Source organism: Thunnus maccoyii, chromosome 7 (assembly GCF_910596095.1).
Source record: "Thunnus maccoyii chromosome 7, fThuMac1.1, whole genome shotgun sequence".
NCBI classification, from domain to species: Eukaryota; Metazoa; Chordata; class Actinopteri; order Scombriformes; family Scombridae; genus Thunnus; species Thunnus maccoyii.
The window spans coordinates 24,512,318-24,532,414 of record NC_056539.1 but is presented as its reverse complement, the minus strand read 5'-3'; the positions used below and the strand labels follow the sequence as shown (position 1 = coordinate 24,532,414).

Here is a 20,097-nt window from a genome sequence, read left to right as displayed (position 1 = left end):
CTGGTGGGCTTGGACTAACACACACACATAAACAAACGCACGCACACTTGTCTGCTGCCCCTGTATTGTGTATACTCCAGGTCTCCTAGCTGCGGAGCACAACATGGCAGCAGGGTGTGCACTGCGGCGACCTTAGCGTGGCCACGTAGAATGTGTCCGTGGCTCTGATCTCCTCACCATCAAAGACATGAGCCTGTTTGCTCTCCCAAACATGAGAGGCACCTGGCTCTCTGCCCACAGCCTTCCCTCACTCTGATGAGGCCAGTGAGAGAAAGAGATGGAGTGTGTGTGTGTGTGTGTGTGTGTGTATTTAGTTTAACTCCACAAGCGTTTGATGTTGAAACGGCAAAATGTTTCTTCACAGTATTCCCAACACTTCTGAGGTGGTTTGTGTTTTTGAAGAGCACTGAGAAGGACATTTTCCCCTGTAACACTTTTCTAATTCGAACTTTTAAACTCAACTCAGACAAGAAACATACTAGTGGTCTTGGCTATGGATAAGTTAATGGTCTTACTGTTGTTCTAGTCAGATTAAAAAACCTTATCTTTAGTCTGTGTAGTGATAGTAGTAATTCTAACCAATTTGATGGTCTGTACTTTCTGTGTGAATAGTAGTGTCGCTTTTACTTATGATATCAGAATATAGAAATATCAGGATTTTAGAGGAAAATAGAATTATTAATTTATTGAAATATTTACTAAAATTTTATATGGGAAGTCCAGCATTCCAGTAGAGGTCCTGTTCATTTTTTTTTAGCATTGGCAATGTTAGTTACTGGGCAGTTGGTGCACTTGGCTGATCTTGAAACTCTCCTGGCTGAAAAATCAAGACGCTCAATGGCATTAGAAAATATCTGGTTCTTTGTTAAAAAAGTACAAACGGTGTACAAAAAACCTCAGAAAATAAGTCTACAGCAACTTCATCCAGTCACAAGCTTAAAATTGTGTAGTGTGTTCTGCTGATGAAGAACTGCAGCTAAAGGTAATGCATTATAGAAACTTGATAAGTTCAGAAGTTCAGTCCACTTATGGATTCTATGTTCTCATTTCACACCTCCAGCTGGAATCTTTGCTGTAATAACAACTGCTGAGGCTGATGGGTCCAGCCATGGGTGGTTCAGATCTGGTTGCCACAGCACCATCTACAAGGGGGGACCCCAAAACTTCCTGGCAGCCATCAATAGCACGGGAGGAGGGTGTGGTTATCGGATTTGCCGCTAGATAGCATTTGCCTACAGCTTGGTGAAACTAAAATTGGGACTGAAAGGGAAAAGATTCACTACTGTGGAGGAAGATATAGCCTCATCTCGGCCAATGTTCATCTTTGCCCTTGCCGATTGAGTGCTAGCAGTGCCAACTTGAAGCCATACCTGGACCAGATCAGACTGCTACCATGTTGAAGTGCTCACATCTGCACTAATACAGATGTGTATATGTGTGTGTGGTAGTGAGGCGGCATCAGGGGGAAAGCTGGAGCGCTGGATTGATGGTTTCAGCTCTTGACCACTTTCTTGACTTGGATTTCAAAAACACAGAAATCGGTAGAAAGCCTTAAAATCTGGTTTAGTGAGTCAGCACCTAGAACTGGTCATGAGGCCAACTTCTTGTGGGTCCCCACATACTAAATCCATCTTCTAGGCAGGTGCCAGATCCACTGAACTATAACGCTTGTATAACAGTTTTACTCTGATCCTTGCCCCGCTGGCAAGCAAAAACAATACCAATCTTCACTCTAGTGCGGGACCCAATTTACCACTAGTCAAATGAAAAACTGAAATTTATGTACAAACCATTTAATATTGATTCTCAGTTATTTCTCAGTACTGTTAGCAACCTTCTAATCTAGCGCCAAGTGCTTTTAATAGCACACATAATAGGAAAATGTGATGTAAATTAATTGAAAGTAAAGCGAACCCAACCCTTGTTTATACCCTGCATCTGACAGATCAGTCAACTAAAACCATCATAAGACACAAACTTGTTTTTCCACTGCACCACAGTTAACCCATAATGATGCTGAAATCTGGTATAATGCAATGACAATGTGACAATACAGTATATTTCTTTATCTAAAGGCAGAATTAGCAACTGAGGTGGACATAACATAATGCAACAAGCTAATGTAGTCCATTTGAACCTGGATTCCAATAATAGTTAAACATCCGCATGGTCAAAGGGTGAGACCTGATGGAGTGGTAGAAACAAGATTACTGAAACAACAGAAATACTTGTAAAGGGAGATTAAAAACAAGCTTTCCTTGCAAAAAATAAAGCCTACAATAAAGGATTTCTGCCATGCTTTTTTATGATTTTTTTTTATTTTTTTGACCCATTTAACTAGTTTTCATTTTTTATAAAACCCCAACATATCATTATTTTTTATAACTTACAACTTTGTATTCCAGAGGCAGATGGCTTTTTTCTTTGCTTTTCTGCTTTAAGTGATAGATTTTGTGACACTTGCTGCAAATAAAAATCTTATTTTTCTGCTTATAAAAAACAAAGGGTATTTGGGAATCACATAACACACACACAAAATCCCTAATGAGTCCCAACAAATACATGCCTTCATATTCTCACTTGTTTGAGGAGATGAAGCATGCATGTTTGCTGCACACAAGTAATTACTTCAGTTACAGCAGCCTGCACTATGTACAGTCATGGCCTTAGATGGACCAAGGGAAAAAGCATTCAAAGGCCAAATACAGGCGCACACACACACACACACACATACACTAACACTGCGATGTAAGAGGGGATTTCCACCGCCTCCACCCCGACACAAGGACCTTTCTGATCAGCACTCAGACCTACAGTGACTGTCCCACAGGGGCAGACAGGAAAATACACACAGAAACACATGTACAATCCAGTCAGAAAACGTACACATACATCAACTGTAATGTCTCATCACTGCGCTCACACAAACATGTACTTTCCAAGTGAGGGAGGCAGAGCCAACAGGCTGCAGAGGCAGGGAGGGTTAGGAGGGATATGAGGTCAGCTCTCTCTCTCTTTTTCAATTAAATGTTGAGTTCACTTCAGTTAGCTTCACTGGCATGGCAGGAAGGGTATTTTCTACACTGACTAACATCATTAACAGCAAAAGATAAAACAGGCCAAAAACTAACACTGTGGACATTTTAAGATGATTTGTTTATCTGAAAGATTTCAGTAATAAAACTGAAACACGTCGGGAGTTTTTTAGTGAATACAAAACATACATAAAGAGGTACAACATTCAGAATAACGAGAACACATTGTAATATATGTAATAAAATCCAAAACAAGAACACAATCTAAAGCCTTCAAAATCAGTTGAATGAACTGTACTGAGATCATTATACAAGTGTTCCTGTCATTATGTCTATCCGCAATTCATTAATTGTTTTTCCTATGATTGTCTCTCAGGGTATTCCAAGATAACACGTATTTTTCTGTTACAGTGATGCGTTTTAGTTTTTTATCCAATGAGGAATGGTATCTTATATTTATCACTGAGAGAAGAATAATTTTTCAGTTTATATATGATTATATTTTCCGGATTTTCTTCATGTCCTCTATTGAATTGCCAATTTTTCAACTCTATTTTTCCTGCATTCTTGCTCCCTTCTCTCCCAAAAATCTGTTGAATCTATTGACACCAGATTTTATGGGAGACTTCTTGTCTTCTTTGAAGCAGGTGCACGCACACCCAAAGCTTTTTATGTATACAGCATATCGGGTCATTTAAGGACAAGTTTGCCCACAAAACGTCACACCAGAAAGGCTCTACGTGTTTAAATATGTGTTTGTGTGTGAGCGTGAGACAGCTGCATCTGTCATCCTCTCATGGGGATAGAGTCAGTTTCCTGCCCGTGATGTGATGGTAGATGCAACAGAGTTTAGGGGCTGCAGCTCATTATCAGCTGCCAAGATCTATATGGCATCAGGGTAGTTTAATCATCAGCCAAGTTGACTTACAGGCGTTGACACACACACACACAGGCTGACAGCTCAGCAGCCCTCTCATACTAATCTATGTCCTTTAATTTATTGACATCATGTAAACGTGTAGGTTTTGAAGGGTGACGTGCCATTTCCAGTGAACCAGCATAAACAGACCACACACACATAAAAAGAAACCAAAGTGACGTGGGCCAATTGGCAGTGATTCCTGAATGAGAGCAAGAGAGGGAGAGCCATTCTTTAGTGGCATCTCTTGCTTTACAAGAAACAGAAAACAAGTTGATCTGAAACCGTGTGGTTACACAACACTTCCTAACAAAGACCAGAGATGGTATGGTGAGGCAGAGGGCTGTTGTAGCGCTGCTTCTCCACTTCTTACGGGCCGAATTATGACTTCACATGCACAACGTTGCAAAATCCATCACTGACAAGAACTGTGAAAAGAGGAAAGAAGGGTGGTGGTAGGGTTTGTGGTTTACAAGCATGCTATATGGCCCTGCAGTGTTTGTTGATTGAAACATTTCTTTAAGCTGGGTTTTGAAGAAGTGACAAAATGACATCATGAATCTGAGTTTTATTAAGAGTTCATTTATATGAATTACAGGGATGCAGAATACAAATAATATCCCAATACATGGAATTAAGATTTTGTTGTGAATAATGTACAAGGGAGAGAAATAATAACTGGGCATTCTGGTGAAATGGAGGATTTACACATGGTTCACCACTTATGAATTGGCAACAAAGCTTCAATGGGCCCATAATTGGTAAATTTATCACTCTGGGAATCATTATCGGTAAAACATACTGGTGTCTTTTTCATGTGGTGACCCCCCAGAAACAGCTCTGTGACACACTCTGGATGCTGACTCACAGATTAAGAATGCTCATTTATCCAGTGGCATAGGCATAGGCCTACAGTAATAGGCTGTGTCTTCATACTTGTCTCTGTCATCTCAAAGCTACAAGTTTGTATATTTGCTGCCTGTCCTTGATACACAGAGAGATGAGAAACAATGCTTTCATGTTTTCTCCTGCAGCCATTTAGAATAGTCTTTAAATGACATGATTTGGTTATTATGCCTGCTTTTAGCTCTTTTCAATCTTTTCAGTATGGCTGTCTGTTTTAGTATAAAGTTGCGTGGTTGGAGGGGCTGCTGGTTCTGGAAGTGTTTTTCCCCATTCTGTATTCCCATTTCAGTGGTCCTCAAACTTTTTCACATCAAGGACCCCTAAACCGACACAAATTAGACCACGGACCATTTGATAAGATTTTGTCCCAGGGTCCCCCATCTGATAAGACTTTTGCTTTTACATGTTTTATTACAAAAAGTGTATGAAATCCAAAAAGGTATACATTCTGTCATTGTGTTACTTATGGATGGAACTATAGTGAAAATAAATGATTCTCCTTTTTGCTGGGGAACCACTTGAACCCCATCAAGGACCCCTGAGGGTCCTCTGACCCCACTTTGAGAACCACTGGCTTATATTATGACCACCAGTTTAAATAATTTTACCTTCGCTTTGGACAGCTAAGAATATTACAATACCCATGAGCCCCGGTCACCATTACTATGAAGAAGAAGCCATGGGTGCAAATCAGAGCGTAATGTATTCAATACTCTTCATCGCTGAAGTAGTAAGTAACAGCCATAGTTGCTGAATTCACCCAAAAGTAACCTAGAAATTCAAAGTTAACTGATTCACTCTGTAGATTGTAAAATCAGTTTTCTCAACGCTGTAATTGTTAGCTTCTGTCCAATGTTAGAGGTACATGTGAGCAAATTCTAAGCTAAGTGATTGTCTGTTTCTTGCTGAAATGCACCTCGGGAGTCATAGTTAACTTCTATTCAAATTTTTATGTAAATAGTCTTGTACCTTCCTTTTTTTTACAAAAGAATCAGAATATAATAAGAAGAATATTTTCTCATGCAGTTATTCATCTTTAGAAGTGTTCAAACTGTGAGTCACGAAACGTTGTCTATGGGAAAAATGAATGGGATTTTTACTTCCAGAACTAGAGGCATCCAAAATAGCTCCTCTTTCTTTGCAACTCTATAGTTTAGTCTATTTGGCTGACTTTCAAAATTTTTGTTTGCAACTTTTTATGCTGCCATCTTAGTCTGGCCCTTTAGCTAAAGACATCTCCAACCTCAATGGGACTTAACTGGTAAAAGGAATATGTTCCTTTGTTTTGTTTTCGTGATGAGAGTTAGATGATCAGTATCACTCTCATGTATGTGCATTAAGTATGGAGCTAAAGCCAGGAGGCTTTTAGCTTAGCCTGAAGACTGTAAGGTTAGGCACAAGCACAGCTAGCCTGGCTCTGTCCAGAGTTCAAGAAATATGCCTACCAGCATCTCTAAAACCCACTAACATGTTGTATTTCCTTTATTTAATCTGTACGCAGACAAAAAAAACTATAAAAATTATAATTTTACATTTTTGCGAGTGTGTAGATTAAACAAATGAGATACAACATGTCAATTAGTGAGCTTTAGAGGACTTTTAGAGTACAATTGTTCTTCATCAGTCTTGAGAAGACAGCACATGTCTTCAATATGTTGAACTACTCCTTGAAATAGAAGTTCAATAAATAAAAGCAAGAATCTGAAAATGAAAATGAATTGAAATTGTGATGACGCAAATTGTGTTTTTGAACACACGCAGCCGGAAATGTTTGTGAGACCGTTAATGTGCAAGCCTGTGGTCTTGGTGCTGTTACACTTTCTGTTTTTCTTTCAAGGGGCATACAGTACACTGCATTTAAAAAAAAACATGTAAATTCACATCCATGTGATTTCCAGCCCGACTTGGGATCTGCTTGTATTTATACTATAATAAACTCAGTTCTGACCACAAAACCTCTTACAAAGTGCTTTTAATAGTTCACATGTAACAACTATGTGTTTGTGTATTTGTGTGTGTGTGTGTGTGTGTGTGTGTGTGTGTGTGTGTGTGTGTGTGTGTGTGCGTGCGCGCGTGCGTGCGTGTACATGTGCGCGTGCGTGTATGTGTGTGTGTTAGACCCCTAATGGACCTTCTCCCCCCTCTCTGCTTGGACACAGTGTTCCCTGTCCTCCCCATAACATACACATGTACACATTCCTGTCTGATTTACTATAGAACACAGTGGGAAACCAACAGGGAAAGCTATAAATCTGAGTAGCATGCAACAACTCCCAAAGGGTGGATAGCGATACCAGATACCTTGCAGGATCCTTGGAATAACAGTGAAAAAGCTCTGCTGTGTTAATCCAACTGTCTAAATCCAGGTGGAATGAGAAAACTGACTGTTCTGACTTTGTGATAATTTTATTTAAATTGGTGTTTCTTGTTGGTGAGACAGTACGGGAGCTCATGAGGCTGTGCCTCCTAAGCCCCATTTAGACAGGATTTATTTCTCCTCAGAAAGTGGCGTGACTCGACAGAATTACTGCATGTGCTCATCAGTGATTTTAAGGCTGCCTGGTGTGATGTTTTTCTCCCAGTTTGAATTTTAGTTCCAAATGCTGTGTTTGACTATGTTTTGGCATCCTCCATTGATTTCAATCCCAAACACACACCCTGTATTTTATACTATCTTTGAATTTTTGTGCATAAAAAATGCATTACAGGTTATTAAATGTAATCAACTCTGTGAACAATTTAATTGTGTGATTATTTGTAGAAACTCATGTGACTAATAGAATTTGGCGATGGCTAAAATGCCATCCAGAATATGACAAATATTTTACTGTCAAAATGGTACTCCCCTCTGCAATATTAATCTTTACCAAATGGGGCTGATACATAAAAAGGCCAGTAAAGCCAAATTTTAACAATGATCTGCTTATCTTGTGGAACTGAAGAAAATATCTAATATATCCATATCCTATTTTTTGTGGATATTATTGCATGATTCACATGTGCATGTTATTGACATACAGGGAGATACACAGTGATTTATGCATGTGGGAGGTGAGTAAACCGAGCTGACATCACAGGCCTTAGGGTTCACTGAGGCCTGCAGTGTCTGTCTCAGAGTCTCACATACAGTATTTGCTGCTATCTGACTGGTCATCATGTTCTGGTGTAAAAATCTTGTTTTGTTTCTACAGCTCTCTCTCTGATAAAACGCACAGACGTCAACGAGACTGTTTGTGTGTCCTATCAGCAAGTCTTTTTGGAGGACCTGTGAGTATAACGCTGTCCTGTCCTTGAGCTGCACACTCCCTCACTCTCTCCATCTGTTTTGACTCCCGCTCTCATAAACTCTCACATATTCTTTTGCTCCTTCTTACCACAGTGTCTGACTCTCTTACTCTCAGCTTTTTTACACACTCAAACACATACATGTGTACACACATAAACACAAACACACAGCAACAGACCAGGCTTTGTCCGTGTTACCTGAGCTGAACTCCCACATTGGGAGCAACAGAAATGACTGGGCTGAATGGGCCTCATTGTCACGCTGACTGGCATTTGCCCCTCGGATTGATTAGCATGGATCAGAGGAGCCACGGACCCCAGTAAGCCAAACTTCTGTCGCTGTTGATGCTGGGTTTTTTTTTTTTCAAAGTAGTGTCTAGAGTTACAATTACAAAGGTTTACTGTTGGTACAGCGGTGGATCTGATGTCAGGAGTGATGAGAGATTTCTAAAATCATCAGAAAAACTTTTGCATAAACAGAGTGGACCCGCATGCAGCTGCTGCTGCTGGACAAGGCTCATTTTCTATGAAGTCAGAGGAAAAAGTTTGATCACAAACGGAGTAAAACTGAATTTTAATGAAAAAAATTGAAATTTGGTCAATTTTGATTGCTTTACTGCATATACTTTCTAGGCATTTAGCCAATGCTCCCTAACCAGTGTGACTTAAAGGGTCAGTTCACCCAAATTATAAAAACATGCAGATAGGCTTGGTTTTATTTTGTCCAGGTTTTAAGATGTCCACTTCTGAGATCCCTGTATCCACCCTGACACAATGGAGGTAAGTGGAATTTAACTTGTAATAATGAAAACAGTCACCAACCCAGACTAACAGTGACGTCTAGGGATTATTGTGTAACATCTTATTCATGGAAAGAGATGTTGCTGTTGAGTAACACATCTTATTCATTGAGAGAGATGTTGCTGATGTCTTTGAATGCACATTTTTAATGCTTTGAGCCCCACTGACAAAATCCCATTGACCTCTTTTGCAATGATGCAATGTCAACTTTTTCTGCAGGTGCACTCAGTTTTGTAATGTAAACCTAGAAAATATGAAAGGTGCAGCTGCTTCAATGAACTTTCTAAATCGGGGCTCAGGTCACTTTTCTATTTCAAATAATGAGGAAGTAAACAGCCTCAGTAGGCTGATATGTAACTTGACAGGCTGGGTTCATGTGTCATGCTTCTTCTCTTTCTTGGCTTTGATATCTGAATAACATTTTATTGGGGCCAAGTAAGAAATCATTTTGGTCCCAACACTTTCCAGCTGTCGTTGAAATTTTTTCAAGAATAACATGACCGTCTTATTAACATTATCTTGACCGTATTTAGTGTGTAGGCCTTGAAATGGAGCCAAGCCAGTCTGGTCCAGGTGGGGACAGAGCTGACTTGAGGATCGGGGCGAGGAAAAGCACTGGGGGTTCTATGACGAAGGGGTTTGCGTGCAACGAAGGATCAGTGTCTCCAGTAACATATGAAGACCAGCTGAGACAAACCTCAAATGACCTCAAACAGCATGCCTCCGTATGATGGGTAAGCATAGTGCGTGTGTCAGCGTCTGTGTCCATATGTGTTTGTGTGCGCGTCCCAGACCACATAAGGGCTCTACAAAATCAAATTGACCCAATAAAGGCTATTGGCACTGGTAAGCATACAAAACAAGATTGGTTGTGTTTGTCCATATTGGCTAAATGAAACTTCCTGATTGAGTCAAGATTAAATAGAAGTCCCCCCCCTCCAAGTAACAACTAAATAGGCATGTGGCATTCATGGCCTAACAGTGGTTTCAGAAAAAAAACAAAGATATCTGGATCCTACTTCTGCCAAAAAATCAACCACATTACTGCACAGTAATTATAACTGAATCATGATTTGTCCGTTTTTCCTCTTTGTTGATAACAATCAGGATTTTAACTGAAGTGGGATATGTTATTGTTGAGCTGATTTTGAAGATGGCTTTCTGTCCTGTTCCACAAAGAGGGTGCGGTACTGGTGATGATTTCTTTTTTTTTTGGAGGTGGGGGGGGGTGGTGGTGGTGGTGGTCCAAAAGCTTCCCAAATACCCAAACAAAAGGGCCTGTCTGTGAAGCAGAGAGTGTTTGAATCCATCTGTGCAGAGCTGAACAGGCCTGCTGGCAAGGGAATACTTCAGGGGAAGGGCAGCCGTCTACTTTATGACTGTGCTGACGTCAATGGCATAATTCAAATACTTGCAGAGTGCATGCTTCCAGCTTTCTGAACCTGCTCTCTCTCTCTGTGGCAGGCCACAGCTAAAACCCGATGTGGAATTCGACTCCAGTAAAACAAAATAACAAAACAACAACTGGAGTGGAATCATGTCAAGCTGAACTAGCACAAAACCACATGGTAATCATTTGCGGGGGTCTTCAGTCATCACAAAGACGAGTGACAGATTGACACCTCTTTAGAAATGCGTTACACATTTCCTTGCAGAGTAAAAAAGACCTTTCAAACTTTAACTCATCTGTATACACATACTCATACAGTTTCTGAGTGAAAAAGGAAGAGGGAAGCCAAACTGAAATTAAATTAGACCACTTTCTTTGAAGAGCTATTCTCTTTTACTTGAAGAGGGAACTGACACTGATTTTGTGGAGGAAGTGACGTGCGTGTTGATGGCATAACTGTATGAATAATTTTCACTGCCATTCCTACCAGAAAAAATGCACTGCAGTTTTTAAACACATATATTTAGAGCTGACACATTAGTCGATTAATTGATTAGCTTATTGAAAATGAACTAATCTGCAACCATTTTGTTAATCAAATAACCATTTAAGTATACAGACGGATGACACATTCAAGGAAAAACCAACATAAAGTCTCTTAGTAAGGTTTTGGGCCACCATGTGCTGCCAGAACAGCTTCAATGCACCTTGGCATTGATTCTACAAGTCTGTGAGCTCTTCTGGAGGGAAGAACACCATTCTTCCAAAACATATTCCCTCATTTGGTGTTTTGATGATGGTGGTGGAGAGCGCTGTCTAACACGTCCAAAATCTCCCATAGGTGTTCAATTGGTTTGAGATCTGGTGACTGCGAAGGCCACATCCTTTTCATACTCATCAAACCATTCAGTGACCCCTTGTGCCCTCTGGATGGGGGCATTGTCATCCTAGAAGAGACCACCCCCATCAGGATAGAAATGTTTCATCATAAAATAAAGGTGATCACTCAGAATAACTTTGTATTGATTTGCAGTGACCCTTCCCTCTAAGTGGACAAGTGGACCCAAACCATGGCAGCAAAATGCCCCCTACAGCATAATAGAGCCACCAGATCCCCTCACTGTAGGGGTCAAGCATTCAGGTCTGTACTGGTTTTCCTTTAATTTTGTCACCCATCTGTATTTTCAAGCAAAAATTATGTCTGGTTCCAACTTCACAAATGTGAACATTTGCAAAGTATCTCTCTGTTTTATGTCATTGTAAAATGAATATTTTTGGATTTTGTTGTTGGTTGGACAAAACAAGCAATTTGAAGATGTATTTTTCACTTTTTTGACATTTATAGACTAACTTGAAAATAAAAATAATTGAAAGATTAATCAAGAATGAAGATGTAAACAAGCAAAAGTATAAATTACCCATACTTAACAACAATATGGATGTTTTATGGCTTTGGGTTTGAATTTCAAACTTTCTAGAGACGCTTCTGCTCAGTAAGCCCCTTGAAGAAGAGGACTGTTTGCACTTGACACCAGATGTGAATGGATTGTTTTCCTGCGTTTGAATGACATCATCACTTACATCGTGGGATAACTGAGGATGACATAATTGGCTGGAACCATGGACGACTGCAGACAGACCGACAAACAGTCCAAAATTTGGTTTACTTTCACAAGGGTGAGAAAAATGGAAGTCTACTGAAAGAAAAAGTGTAGTGAAAATGTATTTTTTGCAGGTAGGTAGCTAACAAATCAAACACAATGAAGTGTAAAATAAGGCGGCTCAAATACCCCAAAATCACAACTACTTTTATCAGGAATCTGATTAATTTAGTAATCATAATGTTCATTCATAAGTTTTGGTGCAGACTTCTAGTTTTATGTGGTGCCCATACTTAAACAACAACAGTTTTTCTCTGACAAAAAGCTTAACTCGTTGGCTTGCAGCGCAGGTACAAACAAAGGCAGGAAGTTGAATGTAATCAATAACTGTTCCAAGATCTGGTTTATATAAAAGTCTTGACCTGAACTGATACTTGTGGTCTTTGGGTTTCTTGTTGGCCTTGAGCTCAGTCGACGAATCTCATTAAGAGGACACAGAGAAACTGTTGGAAGGTCTGTTTACAAGCTGGAAAACGTATGGACCTGCCATTTCAGGTCCAAGACAATTTTGGAAAAAATTTGGCAACATGTCATCTCATTTCAAATGAACTTATCAACTTAAACAAGCATAAATTCATCTTATTTCTAAATGAGTATTTATGTTTCACTTAGTGGCTTGAGTTTATGTCTGTGTAATCATAATCTGAGCAAGTACACAACTGATAGGAAATCACTTCAACTGATAACACCATAATGACTCAACCAACCCTTGCTTCAGGCCCCTTGCATATACAAGCATATGCACACACACACACACACACACACACACACACACACACACACACACACACACACACACACACACACGCATGTGGGTCTTTTCCCAAAACTCAGCTCTGGATCTCCCTTGGCTGGGAGCCGCAGCAATCTGTGCCAGAGTGTATAGAAAGCTTTGAGTAGGGTAAATACTTGGCACTGTAGCTTGTTTATGTCACGGGAGACTTGTAAAGAAAGAGCCAGGCCTGTCATTTCTGGCCATACTTCAAAACTGGGATCGCTATCAATTAAACTATGAACTCACCTTTACCACAATAGAGGCTTATGTTTGACGTCTCAAAATTCTTTGGAAATAAAGAGACGCACAAAGATTACTTGGTGTGGTTGTCACTTTTTGGAAATACATTTCTCCTTGTTGTTCAGCAAGTAGATCAGATGACTGTGCCAGCTATTCTGAAACCCTCGAGATGTCAGTCACTGTGTATGGGACCCTCTGGCACCTGACTGACACTTAAGAGTTTGAGGGTAGGAAGAATGAAATGTGGCCTAATGCTGCACGAGGCATGGCGATCAGCCGCCACATTTCTACACCTTATCCAAGATGACAGAGGCATTCAAACACACACACACACACACATACACAAATACAAACCTGTTTGTAGCAACATGCATTATATAGGCAAACATGCAGAGATACTGTATGCTTTGAAGGAACATTTTTTATTACACTTTATTTTTGTAGTTTTGGCTCATTTTCTTAGTTTTGGGTATCATAACATTGTGTCACATGTCACAGGTTGTCATTTGTCATTCTTGATCGGTTGCTAAGTTTCACCAGAGACAAAAAAGTAGAGGTAGTATGTATGTATGATTGTGTTTCCTAACCCATCTGACTTCCCTTTAATGATGTCCCCATATTCCCAATCCTTGGCAATCAACTCAATCAATACAATCTTATTATTACTAATAGGCCAAAACTACCAAAACAAAACCACGATGTATGAAATTAGAATTATGTGGCTGTGCCTAATTATTCCCAAGCAGTCCATTACAGATTTAAAATGGAAACCTTCTGATGACAAGCTTGTTTAACATCAGGGTAAAGTCTTGGCATCATAAATCCACAAGGAGAGATATACTGTACATATTTGCAATGTGTACATGTACAGCAATCAAACACGAGAATTCACTTTTACTTGTTCATCTGTGATAGAAAAATAGTAAACCGACAACCAACAAACTATTTAGGCAGACATATGACAAACACATTTTCACACTCTTTCACACTTTACACGCAAACTTCAGTCAAGCACGTGTGACGCACATGCAAAAATCCATCTTATGCAACTATCCAACACAGCCCCAAACCACTAATAAGAGCAAGACTAATAGAGAGGTTCATAGGTCAAACAGAGTATAGCCATAGCCCTGACATATACGCATGTCTTTCCACCGCAATGTGGTAATGAGCTAAGCTCTTATGCAACAAATTTCCAGTGTACAAATGGTCATACACATCCCTCCTTGCCTTTCTCTTTCTCTCCCTTCGCTAGCCGAGCATCTGAGTAGCAGCCCACTCATCAATCACCAACTACAAAGAAAAGACAAATAACCAAATTCCTGGAAAGGAGCAAAGGACAGGAGAGTGCATCATTTAGACAGCTAAATAACAGGGCAGAGCTGTAAGAATAAAGAAACCTAAGGTTTAAATAAATGAGATATAAATGAACCCAAATTGATTATTCTGAAACAGCAAGAATGTAAATGAATTAACTTAATTAATATACATTTTTCCATCTAGATACATATGCAGACACTTTTTTTGTTTCATTTTTGGAGAGGTGCCACCCCTCTGTATTCGCCAGAGCATGCGTTCCACCACACAGCTGGGCACCATCAACTTTGGATAGGTTTTCCCACTTTCTTTCCATATCTCTTCCCTCTCTGCCTGCAGTTCTGACGTTAAAGAGGTTTAAGAGAAGCGCACCTGTTTCCTCTTATGAAACTTTTTACGTTTATTTTCTTGATTTTGAGACAATACATAACGCTCTACCAGCTGTTTCATTAAGGCTAGAAAATACCATATTTTTCCAGTATATTGTAGTGACACGGGTGAGTAAAATTCAAATCTATCTAGGCTACGCTGAATCTATTAATTTGACTAAAACCCCAAGCTTCCTTTGCTCTGTAACACTTCCTGTTAAAGTCTTAAAATAAACTACAAACTGCACCCTCTAAAGTCACAGATTGTCGCTTTTACATCTCTGCTTATGAATGAGTTAAAAAAAAAAAGTCAGCAGATGTTGGTGGGCGTATTTATTTTATTTTTTCACTTGGGTAGCTGTATCCCCAGTCTTTATGCAATGCTAATCATTAATACGAAGCACGATATGTCCCCTTTAATAAAAGCTTTAATACATCCAGGGTGTGTCCTGACATCAATGCCTTAGTGTCCAAAAGGGACTGAAACATTATCTTCTTTTAAAACAACATAAGTTATTTCACAGCAAAACCTGTCAACACACCTTCAGCAGGTATCACAGTCATTTCCTGTACAATGCAAAACAACTGACTAAAAATAAACATCTTTCATAACTTTCACATGAAAGGACATTCCAGCCACAGCTCCATTAATGCTTAATATACTATTTTTTCCTCTCAAATAAAAACTTTGGAAACTTTTTTTTCTGTTTTTCTTTGCCTCCATATACACAAAGGGAAAGATATGAGACAAAGAGGAAAAAGACAATGGCATGCAACTACTGTTAGCATGTATGGGAACGAGTCAAACTAACATGCTATGGAGCCTTGGTCACAACACCTCGGTCCACTTGATTTTTATGTAGAAATTTTTGACTGGAATCTCAACAGCCTGGTCTCCACAACAAGTAAAAACAAACTCCTTGTATCTCCACTGACAGGCTGGTGATATGAACTAAGTTATGAGTAAGTCGACTGATACTGCGGTGACATTATACTGTTACGCATTTTACAGACAAACGCTTACTGTAGCCTGTATGATACAAGAAGGTCCAGCAGAAAATATTATTGATGACGTCACCTTGTCTCCAAGAATTAGATCATATAAACAACCGGTAGTTCTGAGCAGAGCGGGAGAGCAGGCGGTTTGAAGGAGGGCCGTGATATTCCTCACCTCCTCTCTGAGAGCAAACATACAGCTACCCACATCTGTCACAAAGTGTACACACACACACACACTGATGGCAGGCTCTCACTAAGATACAGTACGTACACAGGTACACTCACAACTTCACCTGATGATGCAAGGTGCCGTTTGGGCAAACAAAGATTCGGAAAACACACACTTGTGGACGTGAACACACAGTAAGACGTGCATTTGTCAAAGTCGCTAGGGTTGTATACACATTACATTTCTAAGTAGCGAGTCAGTGTTATTGGCAGGCAGTAGCCAAATTAGAAAGAAAGAGAAAGGACACTTTGATGGCTGTTGTGGTTTAATACTGGAACATGGTTCCCGCTCTTCTTCTGAACCCTAGTCATGTTTCCAGCGTATTGGTCTCTCTGTGTGACACATAGCGGAGATGATTATAATAATGTTTGGACAGGCAGTGTGGCTGCCTGGAAGGATTACCATGGATGGGAATAAAAAGAAAGCAGCCAACTATCTCGTCATCTTGTTTTCTTTCTCATGCATATGCCATCGCTCACTGCATATAAGTTTGACTTGTCATGACATCTACGAAAAACAAGTTCTCCAAACTATACGACAAAACAAGTTATTTGTCATTGCCTTCTGAAACGACCCGTATATTTTCTAATCTGGCGCCGCTATCGACATAACATTGTTTGTCAGCGCCTTACAAAATCATAACAAATGAGTGAACATGACTGTAAATTATTCTTACAACTGATTTCTGATCTGCAGCTGTTATGGTTAAAGTTTGCACAAATTTAAAAGAAAAAAAACTGCAAGAAAAAAAATCCAGTTTAAGCATAACAATAGCAATTTATGAGCCTCGTAACTGTAGTACAAATTCTTCCACCAGATTTCATTTTGGAGCAAAGGTACAGGCTGTCTCGTTCAAGCTGAGGCGTAAACTCTCACCCTGACAGCTGAACAATAAATCATGAGTTATTCTACCATGTTGTGGCTACAGCCTTCCCTAAAATGTAGATGACTAGGAGACGGTTTAGGGATAATAAAAAATGGGCTGAATATCATGACAAACAAGTTTGTGTCACAAACATTAGCCACGATCGGTTGGCAGGCACGTCATTCTCCAGGATTATCCATGCTAGATTTACTGTATGGAAGATGCCACAATATAAAACTTTCATTACAAGTCAGAGAAATGAAAAACTTGCTTTATTAAAAATACAACAGTGTTTGTTAGTGGGGAGTGTGGTCTGAGCATGTACCACATCCCAGTTTGGCACATCAAACTCGTGCATTCATCTCAAGGTCAAGTGGTAGGAACTTGTGACAAGGGAAGTGTCTCTCAGGCACTGAAAAAAGATGAGCTTCAGTTTCATTTAACTGAAAATGAGCCATAGTTTAAAAGAAGCAGCACTCACTCTTACAAAACTTATTACTCACTTTAGTAACCAGGCTCTTACTTTTTTATTCTATTTTTTAGAACAGTGTATAAACACAATCAAGTTCGTTTTAGTCCAAAACAGATGGAATTCTTCAAAAATCCTGCCTCCATCCAATGAATATCTGTGTGCATGAAAAACTGTGTAACAATAATAAAAACCTAGAAAAACAACATGACACTTAGTTTATCATCTCGACTGAAGGACCTTTAATAATCTCAAATCTTTCAGTGTAAAATCAATCTCTAACGTAATGGAGATTTGATAACTTTTCATTTGTCAACACTAAAAATCTTATTTTACTACATTTTGAACATTTGCTGACAAGACAGTGATTTTTGACTTATTCAGAAATAAGACAAGCTGCAGTAGCTTCAATGAGATAAAAGAAATGGACAACATGAAACTTTGATTGTATAAATTGTCTGGATTTCCTGAAGCTGTTCGCTGTTCTGAGGTCACAGGGAATAATGTGCAGAAAAGGCTGTGAGACAGATTGAAAGTAACAAAGGCAAAATATGTACAGTTACTCCTGGCACTCATTTTGCACTTCATAAAGAGCAGCCCAATCTGCTGCAGTCCCATCAGTCCTGCTCTTTGCAGTGCTGTGCCATAGTGCATAGAGACATTATCTGAGGACACGGTTATGAGTGGATCATTGTGCTGAATCAAAAGTCTAATCTGTGAGGGGAACACACAAAACACAAAATGTCCATTTGAGTATAAACACACATTATAGCTAAAGTGTGAGAATGAGAGATGAGCACTCAATGGAGAGCTGAAGAGGATAATACATGACCCCGGTTCAAGCACCTCTGAAACAACCACGGTACTCATAATGAGACATTGACATTGTTCCCTTCCTAAATGAGATACAGTGTTCACCATGTAGAAGTGGGCAAAAGCTGACACATACCATTCAATTAAATGATAACAAGCCATACACTAAAAACATGACAGTTCAATGGAGTATTCAGTCACTGTTTCCGGGATACTGGGCCATGAAGACCAAGTGAAGATACACAATTTGTTCTAAACCAAAAACTGTATAAGCTTTTTATTTGTTTTGTTTTGCTACCATATATTACAGATTACTCATTGAAAATGTGAGATGACAAAGGGTTAGTTCATCCAAAGTACGAAACATTTCTTCTCACTTCTGCTATTAGTATCTAACTATTTAGATAGTTTTGTTTTAGTTTGTTGAGACATCCAACATGACATTTTGGATGACATTTGTGGTGCTGATGACGACATTTTCTTTTAAAAATTTCAACACCAACCTCCCTGATTTCTTGCGGATAATTCACAGAATATTCTGTCAACAGTTTTCTTAGAGACTATTTCTTCAGTGAAAAGTTGTGTCAATGAAAACCGTCTATTTGAGTAATCCAGATTATCTGGCGTCACTGGGACATTGTTTCTGAAGAGATATGTTACCTTTGAACTTTTCAAGTGTAATTTTCCAATGTTGTGTTCTCCACAAACAAAACAACTTGGGATGGTTTGGCATGGCAGCAAAAGACATATCTCAAAATCTAAATTACTAGTTACCTCAAGAAGTAAGTGACAATTTTATTTTCTGTCTGTAACCTTTACTTAACCAACAATCATATCCAACACAACAAAACAGGATCTGAAAAATAATATGTATTTTGTTTGAACCAACCCTTTAAAGCTTAAACTTTTTACCTCTCTAATATAGCGTCATCCTTACACAATCAACAAAATTGATGCTGGATTAAAAGGGAAAATATGTCGCGGTTAGGACTGTGATCCAATGCTCGATGTGGTCTCGTCCATCAAAACAGAACGTGACTGAAATTGTATTTGTCAAAGTTTAATCCTCCCAGTTTCTCTCTCAAGTCCAACCACAACAAAACTGTGTTTCTGCTTAAAACATGTGCTGCCAAGTGTAGAAAGTTTTAAGTGCACCACTGTGCCGATTTGCACTTTCAGTCATGGAGGGAAAATGAACACACACAAAGCACTGTTTGATCAACTCGACAGCCTCATTATGCAATTATGTTACCTTTTACGCACACACATGCACACACACACAGACAGATGCACACACAGGTCACTAAACTGAAGAGAGACAAACAATAGCAAGCAGCTAAGTGGAGCTCTGCCGGTTGAGAAGAGGCATTAGAGTGTTACTGATGAAGATTTACATAGACACGTACTATATACACACATTTAGTGCATGTGCAGATGCAGACAGACATTAAGAGCTGGTTCATGAGTACAATATATACATCACAGTGTAGCGCAAACACTGGATGTCTGTCCTTTTCTCAGAGAGAGAGAGACTGAAGGTAAACAGTCTTATCTGTGATCACCAAGAACATACTTCTCTACGGTGATCTCTCTCTCGATACACTGTACAAAAGCAGTTTCTACGTGACCAACAGAACACCTTACATACTGGAACACAAGATACACCACTTAGCACTTGAGCTGTTTAAACTGTGGCTCAGAAGTGTTTACACAGGTATGAGATATTCACTATTAGATCAACATCTTGCACATTTTGTTCTGTACTACATGTGCCTATTTGTACTAGCCTATATATCTGTCTGACAATGAGTCATAAGAGTGAAACCTGACATCTTAAGTACACGACTTTTCCCGCTCCGTGTGATTACACTGTCGATGTCTCATCCAAATGTTTATAATCTCATCTGTCAGGTAAATTGTTCTGTAAACACTGGAGCGATGTTTGAGTACACTTAATGCGCTGAGTTGTTAACATCTACGGCTTCTACATGGGCATGGCGAAATACATTTTTTTAGTCAGTACTG

At 39.4% G+C, this 20,097-nt stretch overlaps 1 protein-coding gene and 1 long non-coding RNA gene across 6 annotated transcripts in view; one reads left to right on the top strand and one right to left on the bottom strand.

The window, feature by feature from the left end:
- The window catches only part of pde4ba (phosphodiesterase 4B, cAMP-specific a), a 190,160-nt gene that overhangs the window by 24,490 nt on the left and 145,573 nt on the right, over positions 1 to 20,097 (bottom strand). The window lies entirely within an intron of this gene.
- LOC121900210 lies at positions 7,985 to 12,513 on the top strand. The gene is made up of 4 exons (XR_006096928.1): positions 7,985 to 8,925; positions 9,480 to 9,680; positions 11,370 to 11,477; positions 11,815 to 12,513. It is a non-coding gene; the product is annotated as an uncharacterized LOC121900210 (long non-coding RNA).